Source organism: Armigeres subalbatus, chromosome 2 (genome assembly GCF_024139115.2).
Source record: "Armigeres subalbatus isolate Guangzhou_Male chromosome 2, GZ_Asu_2, whole genome shotgun sequence".
Lineage (NCBI taxonomy): Eukaryota > Metazoa > Arthropoda > Insecta > Diptera > Culicidae > Armigeres > Armigeres subalbatus.
In genome coordinates, this window is record NC_085140.1 from 155,029,514 (window position 1) to 155,044,585 (window position 15,072).

The following is a 15,072-nucleotide window of genomic DNA, read 5'->3' on the forward strand; positions in this document are numbered from 1 at the left end:
TGACGAAGAGTCGGGTTACGGATAAAACGTGCCGGTGCCCAAGGGAGGTTGGGCGCGTAGATATTTGCACTTACTTTCACCGGCTAGAAACCGAGCCAGCAGCAGCCCGCAGGCTAGCACAAGGACGACGAACGTTCGTTCGTCAGTGAAAGGCGCGTAGATGCCGGAGCTTTCCAAGTTGAAGATAAGGTACGTTATTGTGGTTGGAAAATTCCACTCACTCGCGATGACTTCCAATTCTTGGTTTCTTAGCGCGACGTTCGTACCAAATAATGTATGTGGTTGGTAACAACCGATTTTATGCCAGCAAGATTAGGAAACTTGCAAACTTTTTTGCTGCAAAATTTTCGGGTTAATCACTTCCAAATTGATTGTGTCTGTGTCTTCTACCGAATTATAGCCGTTTTTCCCTTCTTTTGACTTTCTCACAATATCCTGTAGCCAGGATTACCCAGTGTGGGTTAACGGCAAACATTTCCACATCGCCGTGGTAGCTTACTTTTGGTAGCCAAATCCAGCTGCTACCCACAGTGCAGAGATACACCGTTGATGTATCGCTCTCCGATTTGAAACGACGGTTGCTTAGTTTACAATTGTTTCCCTACATTCACACACTAGTCGTGCATTGAGTAAATGTTACCATTCGGTAACAATTGGAAAGTTTGTGAGAGAGAAAAAGAAAAACCAAATTCGACATTCAGTACGAAATTGTATACCACACTGTAGAACGTCTGTAAAGAATTTCTGAAATAAAAAGGGATCCTTATTAAGTGGTTTGAGAAGGAGAGATCTGACGTGACGTTCAGTAGAAATATTAATGTCGTTTTCGGTTTTAAACCTGCGTCAGGTCCGACCCCGACTCTGAATAACCGAACGAAAAACGAATCGGGATCGAGTCAGTATGATGGTGTTAGTGAGAACTCTAGCCCTATCATCAGTTTTGTTTTCAGTTCGCACTTTTATCAGCTGGCAGAAATATAAATATTTATCAGATTTTATACAGATTTCATCTTTTGAATTTTGTTACTAATGTTATTTTGTTTCTCATTATATAAATTAAATGATTATTCTTCTGTTAATTGTTTATTTTAAAAATGACAATTAATCCATCAATAAATTTATGTGATTTGAAGCTTGTGATCAATGGCGACTGCAATGTGGATTGCCGTGAAGGAATTTTGGCGCTCTGGAACATTTCCGGTAATTATGCCAATCCGTGTTTTCCTATAAACTGTTATACTGATTCTATGTGGCGTTCTGGGTAACAGTGATTGTGTTACATTTGAATTATCAATTATGCCATTCAAATGTAATAGAACAAGAAAATATGGAAACACTTTGAAAACAATTTAATAGAAAAATTATTGAGATTTGGGGTCTTTTATTTCAAAACAAAGAATCAAATCGCACAAGAGTTGACTAGCATTTTTGTATTTTCTTCCCAAGAGGGGACCCTTTGGGATAAACCGCGATTTCACCAAAATTAAATATACAAGGCAAAAACCAAATATACAAGAAAGGCAAATCATTTTTTCTCTACATAATTTTCCACTACATAACATGAGATTCAACATAATAAATATCAACGGGGTAAAATATGCCTTTGTCGGTTTTTTAACGAATTACAACTAAAAATCCTGCTTCCACTCTAAAATTATGCTCAATTCGTATAAAACTGTTCCTAAATTTATATTTGAATTTATTTTCTGGCCAAGTATCATCGGGAGTGTTACTAGGTAGCAAATATACCCTCTACAAGGTGAATAATTAATAAAACTATTGTAAATAATCAAAAACGTATCATTTGTTGATGGCAATATAGTTATCACTGCCTTATAAAACGTTAATATCAAGGTTAATACATTGTGTTTATATTCTTCAAATCCGTAACCTTAAACAAATTATTCACAGAGCTGCAATAACGAATAAAATAATGGTATGAACATTTTGGTATAAATAATACTCCGATACTCCGGTACGCTATTTTCCCACTGAGAGAGCAATTATAACTAAAGGATATCATCGAATACACAACGTAATAGTGAATAAATAGCAGCTACAGCTACCTTCTCGTCACTGCATTTATCAATCACATTTTCAACAAAATTTTTAACCCTCATTTTGTTAATAACGGAGATACCGTCTGAAGTAATCAGCAGAAAATATGTTGGTATCTGAATTCATTTCACAATCAGAGAAACTTGAAGTCAACACCCAATGAAAATAATCCATTTTTACGTGGAAGACAGCAACAAAATTTATAAATTCAACAAATGAAACAAAAACGATTAAAACTCAAATACCCATCCGCACCCTTCCGTTTCTTTCATGTTTTCATTTTCCTTTAGCGTAAACATAAACACTTGTTTGACATGTATTGGTGTTCGAATGTATTGGTGAACCTATAGGTTCGATCTCGATAAATCGGCAGAGCGAACCTCATTCGTTTTGGGTCGGATCTGGTGCGGATCGCGATTCAACCTGAACGAATAACCGAACGTTTTGACAGCTGTTAGAGCGGATCCGGGGCAGAACTAGGTTCGACCCAGCAATAACCGAAAACGACATAAGTGTGACTGTACGTTCCTCAAATACTTGAGAAGAAAAAAAAATAAACGAGTCAACAAATAAGAATGGACGTATACCAAAACTGTATATACAAGTAAGGTACTTTTTACGATAAGACGAGATATTCAGAGAGAGGTGTAATAGATTGAATCTTCACCATGATACCAAGTTTTGAATCCTGTATGAAGTATGGCTCATTCTGGATTATTTAATAGAACAGATGAAAGGTTACAAGTGCGTGAACATGCTACCGCTGATGGTTGATAAGATTAAACCGCAGACCAACAAATGTAACCCTCGTGGAATTTTCATCGTATTACAATAAAATTTTACAAACATAGAAAATAAACAATTAACACGCGTATCTGTATTGCTCGATTTTGGCGTTTGTCACTGCCGATATCTGGCTCATGATTTGTCCAAGCTAGTGAAAACAACGGGTATCGTTAGTGTTTGTACGACGATGAATTTGATAAGTAAATGTTATGTGTCATGTCTGGGATTGAGCTATGCGTCTGTATTTGAAATAAAATGCCCATGATTAATTGGTATCGATCAGGATATAAGGCTGTCTGCTGTTGGTGAGTGAAGCTGTTTTTAGGACCTACTCAGGAAAGTTTTTCAGATTCCTATTTTTTTTTAGGTATGTGTCGGTCTCATAATTTTGAAAATAAGGGATGATGATTGTGGCGTGAAGATCACAAAATCGATAGTTATGGAATTATTTGAACACAATTTACATTTTACACAATTTACAACATGAGGTTTTTAACATGACAATAAATCTGCTGAATATTGAGGAGGCGATTACTGAACTTGGTTTGGTATATCTTACTACGTAATTCAATACGCAATCTTTTTGTACTGATTTTTTTTTTCTCTGGAGAAGAAGGGGAATGTGGGGTACGAGTAAATTACATTCGACGTGTATTTGAAGGTATACCCCTTAGTATGTAAGCAGATGAATTAACATGGATTCATTCATCCGTTCAATGATTGCATTATGCACGATTCATCGACGGTTGTCGATCAGCGCATAGCAAGCCATGACTCTGCCTCTTCCTAAAACTGACGGTGGCACGCGACGGACGTACACAGCGACGGCTCCAGAAGATTTCGGATCCTGCTGGCATCGGCGGATTCCACAGGTTTAGCCTTGAGTAGTCACCCACAAGCGGCTCCGGTAAGTGGTTTCCAATTTGCACAAATTGAAGCAAATCAAGATACGAATATATTGTGAAAGCATGTTCAGATGCCGATAGCTAGGATGGGAGATCAGATAAGATACAAACTAAACAAAAGATCGATAAGATATAAACTAGCAAATGATAGTAAGAAAGGCATGTCAACATTTTCCGTAAAGGGAGGATGTGGTATCCTAATAGGAGCGTTTGGAATATTATGCTAGACAAGTCCACGGAGATGTCAGATATGCGTGAATACGAGAGGCGGACCCAAAACATTCGGTAGTGTTTCGTTATTTGATATAAGTGTAAATGCCTGGATGTCACAGGTGCGTAATCGTTTATTTTATCCGCAATGAGTGATTTTTTTGATGTTTTTTTTTTTCTAACGGCATCATGAAGATGCAAAGGATTTCTCTGATTTTATTCTCCTCATCTGCATTGACAGTAATCATCATCATTTTATTTAAAACAGCAACTACCAAATACGAAATAAACACCCACATAATAAAAAAAACAGTTCTATATGAAGTTAGAACAGTAATATTGACCTATGAAATAATGTCACTGTTTATTTTGATGTTCTTTGATTTTTCAACAATACAAGGTGTTGAAAACTGTACTGTGCAAAATTATATGATACTATTAGAGGTTACTGTGAATATACAACACATGGTTACTCTATTGTAATTCATGTTCAATTAACTCAGCGATCGACTTGTTTTGTTACTTGGCCATACTTGTTTTTTTTTATTCTTCAGAACAAGCCGGCAAATATTTGGGTGAGTGTTTTGAACAAATAATTTTAATATTTTTAAGTTAATGTAAGTTCTATCTTCTACTAGGATTTCTCTCATCTCATGTATCCTGAGCTCTCCTAGGGGTACATAGGGCCAACCTAAAAGATCTCCATCCTGGACAGCTGCTTGCTTTAGCATTGACCTGGGCCCAGGTCAGATTCCTGTCTACTTCCTTTATTTTCTTGTTGAGGCTACGTTACTAGGATTTAGGATTACTATAAATCGTAGGCAACGAGACGCAGATTGATTGGAAGGTATGATTTCTTTTTATTTTCATTATGAGATTGCTAATCTATCTTTTTTTCAGGACGGAGTGGCCTTTGCAGCACATAAAAGTCTTCTTTTCCAGTTCGGCCCATGGCTACACGTCGCCAACCGCATGGATGCTACGGACCGGAAGGCATAGGACAGCTCATTGATAACAGGAGGACAATGTATTCAAAACGGAGTAAGTTATAAACCCATTTGAATTCCAACTCCGGCTTCTAGAAAAGCATGATTCGTATTCTAGGTTTTGATTGCGAAGGTTTTTATTATGATTCATCGATTTGATTTTAGAATTGTATTTTTATTGTGGTTAAAACTATTTCTTGTATTAAAATGTTCTTGTAAAATAATACAAACATGTGTATTCATTATTCCATCATGAAAAAAATTGAAAACAAAAAAACATTGCTAAGCTAAAATTAAAGCGCAAGGGGTATCATTCTGCACATTCTACTATTATGCTTTTACAATAACTTCAAAACTACGTTTATGGTTTGAACCTCCAAAAGTGGATTATATACCAACCTTCTAGTGTATAATTTTAAGAAAATTTTGTTCGAGAAAATGATCGATTTTTTATTGTAACATAACTTAACCACCCTTTCCTCATATTGTAAATTTGTCCAAAACAATTTCTTGTATTGTTGGAACAATTCAGGGTAGTGTGGTGGTATAGTTGCGTAGGACCATCTGTACAATTGTACAAGTATTATATCGAATGGTTATTGATGATACAGGAGATAGCAATCTAATAATCCAGATCTATGCGGGCAATCTTGGAAATAGGGAATGAAATATTTGTTCTGAAAATCGATGAATATTTCGAATTGGTTATATGTAAAATGTGCATGGATTTCTCAAAAGCTTAACTTTTGTCCTTATCGGCATTTTCTCTATTTGTTCTACCTACGATTTTGAACGAGAATGCACCTCTGAATGATATTTTATTTCAACATGTCAAAGTATTGTTTTTATGATATCGACAGTTTCCGATGCACTTTTCAGTGATTTATTTTGCGTTTTAAATAAATTACAGAATCCTTAAAAAGATTCAGTACAGATCGAAACGTTGGAAAAGCACATGTGAAAGTAGTGAACCATTATTTCGGTCTTATAAGTGCCCTTTTCTACTTTTAAGGCTGTATTTTTGCCTTTTTCGTATTTACAATCATATATAGCTTCATGGATTCTTGGGTACTTCTCATTATTCACTTCTCATCTCTCACTCTTCACTACTCGAAATCTGAGGTCATTTTTTTTAATTATTCGGCCAAACAACCCGTTCGGCCAAACTGCATTCAGCCTATCGACTCGTTCGGCCAAACAGCCATTGATTGGCTGATAATACCGTTTGAATAAAATTGTCGTTCAGCTAAAAAAAGTAGTAGCTTTAGTTATACGTTCATATTACCATTCAGCAAATTATATTTATGGCAGTGTGGCCCGTTTGACCAAGTGACATTTACTGCCAAAAAACCTTTTCGGCAAAATTACATTTTGAGCCAAATGGTCCTTACTGCCAAACAACAATTTCAGCCAAACAGCGTTTTCGACAAAATGGCTTGTCAGTTTCGATCCAATGACATTTCCGCCATATGGTCCATTTAGTTCAACGCCATTTTCGGTCGTTTGACTCGTTTGGTCATAAAACCCTTCACTGATGCAATTTATTGTGTTGTGTTTTTATTGGTCGAAACAAAATATCATCCATTAACCAATCAGCGAGAAGCAGCCTGCAGCCTGTTTTGATTGGTTGAAAAAATATCACCCATAAACCAATCAGCAAACAGCAGCCTGCAATAATCGGCTATAAAAACAAGGGACCAAAACAAACCAGCTCATTCGTAATTCGGAAGCCGACCAGTGAAGATCAGCAGCAACAGCCAGTCCGGTGGGCGAGATATTCTATTCCCTTGCCATTTAGGGACCGTAGGCAAACCGAGGCATTCGTGGCTCGGACGCCGACCGAGGAAGAGGGCAGCCATTCCGGCTGAGGATTTGCGAGACCGAGCGAGATCGTTTATTCCCTTGCCATTTAAGGCAAGGACCGCAGGCATACCGACTCATTCGTGACTCGGACGCCGACCGAGGAAGAGGACAGCCATTCCGGCTGTTCACTAGTATTTCGGCTAGTACCACACAGTCGGCCGTGGTGAACTCCAGGTGTACCGATATGCACGGTATACAGAAAACAAGGTAGGCTCGTTAGAAAAATGACACTTCGAATGTGACGCATGTTTTATCGCCACATGTTGGAGTACAAAAGTAAGCATGCTGCGACCGTAGAGCATCGTCTCGGTCCAGCTTGTGCGAAGATAGCAGTGACGTCACATGTTTACATTCAAACTGTTTTTTGTATGCCGTGCCGATATGGAAGGCTGTGTTGGAAGTAGGTGCTTCTTGGAGGCGGCGCTATCAATTAGTCATAGGCCGTTTTTGTTCGTCAGCCGGTGAGCGCTGAACTTCCCAATAGTCGGTCTAAACTCCTCATCTTGGCCAACCTGAGCGTTCAAATCTCCTATGATTATTTTGACATCGTATTCACGATCCAGCTGCGCGTAGAATGCGTCCTCATCATCATCAGTGCTTCCGGAGTGTGGCCTATGAACGTTGATTATGCTGAAGTTGAAGAACCAGCCTTTGACCCTCAACCTGCACATTCTCTCATTGACCGGCCACCACCCGATCACGCGGCTTTACATATCGCCCATCACTGTGAAAGCTGTTCTCAGCTCGTGTGTGTTGCCGCAGCTCTGGTAGATGGTATGATTACTTCTAAATGTTCGCACCATTGATCCCTTCCAACAAACCTCCTGCAGCGCTGCGATGCCGAATCCACTGTCGGCGAGTATGCGTGTGCTCCCGTTGAAGTTGAGAGATTTCCAGTTCCACGAACCGAGTTGCCAATCGCTAGTCGGAGTGCGAACCGAACCGCGAGGTGAAAAGGCGTATTGCAGCTGCCAATAGTGCTTATTACGTACTTCGTAACCAGTTTAAGTCCCGTAGTCTGCAAACGAAGACAAAATTCGCGCTGTATACTACTCTGATTCTTCCGGTGGCTTTATACGGTCATGAAACATGGACGTTGAAGGAGGCTGATCGGAGAGCTTTCGGAGGTTTTTGAGGTATAACTACGTCTGTCTTTTTCTATATTGGGGTACACTTTACGATTGCAAAAAATCGAAAAATGTCACGAAAATATGATAGACTTTGATCGTTAATATCTCATCCGTTTCTCTATGGATTTTCATTTTTTTTTACCATTCGATCAAGGAAGAGTCAACGCTTCATACCCGATGTACACTAAAGTCGTGTTTTACGCGGTTTTTTACACAAATCGTTTTTTACGCGGTTTTTTTAACTTGGATTTCGGGACTTCCGTGGTATGTTCAGACATATTTTGGGATTTCCGTGATTTTTTACGTTGTTTATCAATTGAAAGCTATCTATGCTCGCCATTGCATTGGTATGTATCTAGTGTGGCAAAAACAATGGATTCACTATGCCTCCTCCCCCCTAAAATCTGTAACATCATTTTTGAACGACCCCTTAGCATATCCTAGATCGGATCGAGAATCGGATTCTGCGCCTTTGTTCGCAAGGCTAACTGGAGACTTCAAGCCAGCATAGACGACAAATTCATGCAACTTACAGGACTTTTAGCTGGTGCAGTTCGTTTATACTAACTTACACGCACGTTTTATCTCAAAACCTTGGGAGCATTTGACGGCAACTTCTCGCTTACGTCTATTAATGCCAGTAGAGGGGCGCGGAATCTTCGCTGCTGCAGTCAGTGGATGCGTTCCACCACCTAAAGCCCATAAGCGGCACACACAAAAATTCACTTTTACGCGTTACATGTGGAAGGGAGGGGTTTCAAAAATGTTACTTTTTGTTACAAGGGAGAGGGAGGGGACAAAACTCCGAATTTTGCGTTACGTAATTTGTGAACAAACCTTTACGGGAAAAAGAAAATACAGAACACTTATCGGCGTTGAGGACCATGCGACGAAAGTGTCGAGCTGACGCGAAGTTGCAAAAATAAAGCATTATGATCATGATTAACTATCCAATACAATTGAAAATCATCGGCAAAAGAAAGCTTGAGAGATTCGAGTACGATATTCACATCATTTAGATATACTAGAACTATGAAAGGACCAAAGTGGCTCCCTTGTGGTACACCTGAGGTAATATCGAAATATTGCGAACTAGTCTCCAATGCTGAAAGCCATTTCACGACCAGCTAGATAGGATTCAAGCCAGAACAGAAAGGAAAAAGAATAGGCGATCAAACTTGGCAATCGTAATCCTATGATTGATTTTATCGAAGGCAGTCGAAAAATCAGTGTAAATTGAGTCCACTTGATAGATTGGGCGATGAACGACGTGTAGAGAGTCAAATTCGTGTCGGTTGAACGCCTTGGCATAAACTTGGCATTGTTGATGCTAAGAGATAAATTCTTGAGAATTGTGGAATAAGAACTTGTAGACTACTTGTTCAAACAATTTTGAAATGGTGCATAGTGCGGCTATACCACAATAATTGCTGACTTCTTCCAATGCTCAATGAAAATTACGAACTGAAGTGATGAATTGAAGAGACTAGCTATATAGCTTTCATTTCCTCTATAGAGGAACTCGGCTTTAAGCCCTCCTTAGCCGTGCGGTAAGACGCGCGGCTACAAAGCAAGACCATGCTGAGGGTGGCTGGGTTCGATTCCTGGTGCCGGTCTAGGCAATTTTCGGATTGAAAATTGTCTCGACTTCGCTGGGCATAAAAGTATCATCGTGTTGGTCTCATGATATACGAATGCAAAAATGGTAATCTGGCTTATATGGGGGGGACACTTTTGGTATTCGTACCATGGTACAAAAATCTTGAAATGAGTGCCATACCAATTATTGTCTTCATTAAAGATAGCCTTGAAATTATTTTCTTGTTGCCTTGTACCATGGTACGAATAGCACAAGTGTGTGCCCCATATTAGACACCTCGCAGTTAATAACTGTGGAAGTGCTTAATGAACACTAAGCTGCGAGGCGGCTCTGTCCCAGTGTGGGGATGTAATGCCAATAAGAAGAAGAAAAAGAAGAAGAAGAAGAAGAAGAAGAAGAAGAAGAAGAGGAACGGATAGACTACTGAAACATTTTTTCAAGACGAACGCAGGTATACCACCTGGTCCACAACTATAGTATAAGGTTTTGCGGTAGAGCAAATACTCGCTACTGTGCCTGCATCGACAACTGGGTGGATTCCAATTGGAGATTGAACAGGGATGTTGCTAGCGGTTTCATTGATTTGTTGTAAATCCAAGGACTCTTTGTAAAACACACTTTAGAATTGCTGTTGAAACATATTTCCGGGTGTCTTTTGTCGATGAACATTCGATATTCCCTTGGTCATAACAGAGGGAAGACCAGATTTCTTTCGGTGTTGGTTGACCTGGTTGACATACACAGAAAAAATAAAGAACTTAAAAAAAATTTTAAAGAACTCAACTTTGAGTACGAAGTTCAAATTATTAACTCAAAACAGGTAGTTTTCTCACTCCCTCTCATGAATGATATTATAAACAAAGAGAGCTGCATCGACCCAACGTGTGCTGTTCCGTTGAAGAAGCCAAATTTGAGTTTTCACCATAGTCTCGAGTGAGTGAAAATAACATAAATTTGAGTTGGTGAAACTTCATAGTGGGTGAAAATTCAACACGGGAGTAAAGGCAAAGTACTCACCGGATTTTTTCGCATTTTACTTGGCTTCTTCCACGCAAGGGCAGATTTGAGTGAAAGGAACCGTAAAGTGAGTTGTTTCGCGGTTCCGTGTACTTCCAGAGTCCTTTTGGATTATGACGTAGTGTTAGTTGGGTTTGATTGAGGATTACTAGATCTATTTTGGAATGAATACTAAACCAACATTTGAAAAGGGCGTAACAGCCAAAATTTATTCCTTCTGATTCTTCGTCCACATATATAGCTATAGACCCTTTTCAAATATTGGTCTCGAATTGATCAATAGCATACAATACGATTTTGACTTGAGTAGCATACCATATGTCAGATGACAATTCTAACCTCAAAATGAATTCAGTGATCTAAAATAACTCTTTGGTGAAAAATTCGAGCAACATGTTAGGTTTTGTCCGGCATTTGTATGGAAGCCCACAACTGTGCGTCCTCACGGTCGTTGGGGATGGGGAGAAAATGATGATGCAGTTACGCGCCTACTGCAAGCCGAGTATACCTCTGCACTTGCTACGAGTTCATGCGGAATTTTATTGAAATGTGGAGATTAGGATTCTATGGCAGAGGTTCGTCTTGGTTAACGAATTGCCAATATGCTAGGAATGAATAATTGATTATTTATTGGAAACGAGCTTTTCCGTTCAATTCCAATTCTAACAGAATGTTAGAACAGTTCGCTGAAGGTATAAAGAAGATGGACGCGATGTGGACTCCATTTCCAGTTCTAGCGATTCTAGCGACTAGTAGGAGAATGGAATGGAGGAAAGAATTTTCCGATGAAATTCGAAATTATTGCCGTGAAAATTGCAAAGAATTTCTTGTGAAATTTCCGGACCGGTGTATTCCTATTTCCTCTTGTACTCCTGGATCATCCAGTCCATCTTTTTTCTCAACTCCGTTTATTCCGTTTGTATCCATTTCGCACGTAGGTGCTGTACTGATTGTAATTAAAAATAAAAATAATTTTGGAATCTTGATACACACCCTCGTCCCCCTTCGTAGACAAACGTAGACTTTTTGACGCCGCCCCTCCCTAAAAAGTACGTGGTTTATGCACCTACAGACGCGAGAACTGAACAATGCTCGTTGACGACCAACGCGTACTTGGAGTTTTCGGAAGGAAAGTGGTGCGTACCATCTATGGGGGGTGCCGATTACGGACGGAACATTGAGGATGCGAATAAACTACGAGTTACATCAATTGCTGGGAGAACCATCTATCGTTGAAATCGCGAGAATCGGACGACTTGGATGGGTCTAGTACGTAGCCAGAATGTCGGACAGTAACCCGGTGAAAATGGTCCCGACAACGATCGAACGCCAACGGACACGACGCGACGGTCAACATTGGACCGAGCTGAATGGGAACATCGTATATGTACTACTAATTAGGCCACTACGGCCTTGGTATGTGGAAACAATTAAATCTACAACTGAATGTGCATGTGAATGTGCAATATTATCTCGCACTCGTGCTGTTTCTCCGACTGTACCTATATCAAAACTACTGGAAGTTTTGCAATGATACTCTTACTTGATGGGCTACAGCTCCTTCTCGATAGACCTGTGCACCGCCGCCGTAAAAATGAATATGCGCGCCGCCGCTAAAAAGTTTACCACGCCGCTGAGTATATTTTTTACCACGTCGATGGTTATTAAAGCAGTAGGGTTTCGTACATTTTTACAAAAGTTTTATCTAGTTCTTGCCCAAAATACACATTTTTAGCCACGTTTGTATGGTGTTTTATGGTGTATAAAGAGAACGGGAATTTTCACAAATTATCAATTGAAAGATATAAAACTATGTTTTACCAGTTTTTGTCTTATTTATTGAATGCATTCTAAAGAGCAATCCAAATGCTTACGATTATCGGATGAAAACCTATAATTTTTCTAAGACCGTAAAGTATGATGACAACCTATTTCGAATTAAAGTGTTCATCTAATTAAATAATCTGTTGTTTTTGCTTCTATGATGAACATTGCACTAAACTAAGCAACTTAGGTTTTGTCTCCCTTTTCGAATTTAGTACTGGCTGTTCCGTAATGATTTTCCTTGTTTCATTCTTTCTGAATGAAGTTTTTGATTGTTCTGAAATGCTTATCATCATTCGTGAAAATATGTTTGTGTGATCTGTAGCCTTAACTAAAATGTGAAAATAATTTTCTGTCAATATCAATAAGCAGCAAAAGAATTAAGAATCTTACATTCAATCTATACCTTATCCTAACATTTTCGTTACTCAAAGTACCTTTTCGATCTAGAAATATGTTGATTATTAGGGTTTTTTTCTCTGATGGTATTTAAAAATATTTTAGCATGATATTTACACACTATTAGAAGTTTCACGTTCAGAGCAATCCACGCAAACCGAATCAAAAGACGATATGGCTTCTTCCACGCAAATTGGTTCACGGCGAAAGAAACATTATGAAAAACAAAATATATGGAACAGGAAAATAAAACTTATTTCACTCGCAGACGATCTCGATGGCACCGTGGTTCGGGGAATTCAGATTCATTCTTCGGGATGTTCTGTGGAAGAAAAAGAAAATCATTTAGCTGATAAAATCAAACAATAAGTGATGAAATCCTTCGATATATATGCAAGAAACGCAGGCCGCTGTACATAAAAGTTTTAAATAAACGGACAATAGCAATCCGTGCAAATATTAAGCTGTACGTTTATCTGTCGAAACTTGCCGAGTTAGATAAATATCGATTTAACATAATGAGTTATTATAATTAGTCCTGAAAAAATCTAGTTCTGCAAAATCTTCTTCCACTTCGACGCTGTGGGCCAAAACAGAAAGCACGTGATGGAGAAGAGAGAGTATGGATGAGTGTGAATGAACCAATAATTGTCGTAGGGGGTTGGACCGTATCTATCACATTACCGCTAGGGTACCTTAATGAGGGTAGCATTAAGTTTACCGTAGCATAGTGGTAGCGCATCCGTTTTGCGTACTGGGAATTGCTCGGGGAATTGTGGGTTCGATTCCCACCGGTAGACAGTGAATATTTTTTGCATATTTCATAAATATTCTTCTCCTCAAAACACATGTTTTTGGTCTTCACATAGTACATACTATTGTGAAAACTATTAGTCGATCACGGTGTTGTGTTTACCAGAGCGTTAATGAATAAAGCTTCCAATGAATGATTAAATTTGTTATGATTAAATCATTCAACTCTATGATTAAAGATTATGAATAATGATTTATTTGTTTTTGACAATGATTAATGATTATGATTAACGAATAAATTAATTTTTGACAATGATTAACGATTATGATTAATGAATAAAACGTTTGAAGTATGATTAACGATTACCAATTGTGATTAAAAGTTGACATATGTGTATGATTAATGATTAAGGATAGATATGATTAATGATTAATGATTATGAATAATCATATTGAATGATTTGCGTAAGCAAGTAACCTTTCTTCCAAATTGGGAAATTAAAAGGTATAAAAATTATATGACTATGATTGAAGATTAATGAATAAAAGCAATGTATGCAATGATTAAAATTGATGATTAATGAATAAACTCAAAACAATTATGAATATGATTAGTGATTAATGATTAAATGTAAAATTCTATGATCAACGATTAGTGATTAATGATTAAATCGTAATTTTTGTATGATTATGATTAACGAATAATGATTAAATAACCCATTATTCATTAATCATGATTAAATCTATGATTAATCACTAATGCTCTGGTGTTTACATCTTTCGCTTCACTGTTCCCTTGCTGCACTTTTTCGGCGACCGTACTTTCAAACTGTCCGTGCTTAGAGCATTTCCACCGTTGATTCATAAAGCAGAATAACACCAAACTAATTATGGAATCCGCCTGTTATCATTGCGCCAAGCCCGTTAAAAACAATGAAGAATACATCTCTTGCATGGCATTCTGCGATAGAATGATCCATTTGAGGTGCTCTAGCATTAAATTAACGAAGACCTTCGTAAATGTTAACAACTCGTATTCCAATTTGCTCTGGATGTGCGACGCTTGCGCGAAACTCATGAAATGTGCACGGTTCAAGTCTACTTTTTCGTCGCTCGGTAACACGATCGAGGCAATTACCGAGAGACATGAGATCGCCCATGCTGAACTCAAAGCGGAAATCGTAAAGCAGGGAAATCAGATCGCTCAGTTGTCGAAAGGCATCGCTCTTACTACTCCGAATCGGTCCAGTCCGAGAACTCTCTTACGCCAACCACCTTTAAAACGACGTCGCGATGATAGCCTGTCATCAGCAAATCTCTTGTTAGCGATACTAGAGCAAGTGTTTGCTCTGTTTCTGCTGAGGTTCTTACTGTCCCTGAATCCGTCGAGCAGTTCTGGTTGTATCTCTCAAGAATACATCCTAGTGTGCAATGCGAGTCCATTGAAAAACTGGTGAAAGAATGTGTCCAGTGCGAAGATCCCGTTAAGGTTATTCCGCTAGTGAAGAAAGGTGCCGATACTAGTAGAATGAGCTTCGTTT

The 15,072-nt window shown here is 38.6% G+C and overlaps 2 protein-coding genes across 4 annotated transcripts in view; both read right to left on the reverse strand.

Annotated features, from left to right (window-relative positions):
- LOC134211050 (G-protein coupled receptor dmsr-1) overlaps positions 1-15,072 on the reverse strand; it is a 454,370-nt gene that overhangs the window by 72,743 nt on the left and 366,555 nt on the right. The window lies entirely within an intron of this gene.
- Positions 12,367-15,072, reverse strand: part of LOC134211048 (gelsolin-related protein of 125 kDa) — a 33,705-nt gene continuing 30,999 nt past the window's right edge. For 2 of the 3 annotated variants that reach the window (XM_062687608.1, XM_062687609.1), the window contains exon 3: positions 12,367-13,100. The gene's annotated coding sequence lies outside the window, so the exon portion shown is untranslated. The remainder of the gene's footprint in view (positions 13,101-15,072) is intronic. The other variant, XM_062687610.1, reaches the window with a different exon arrangement.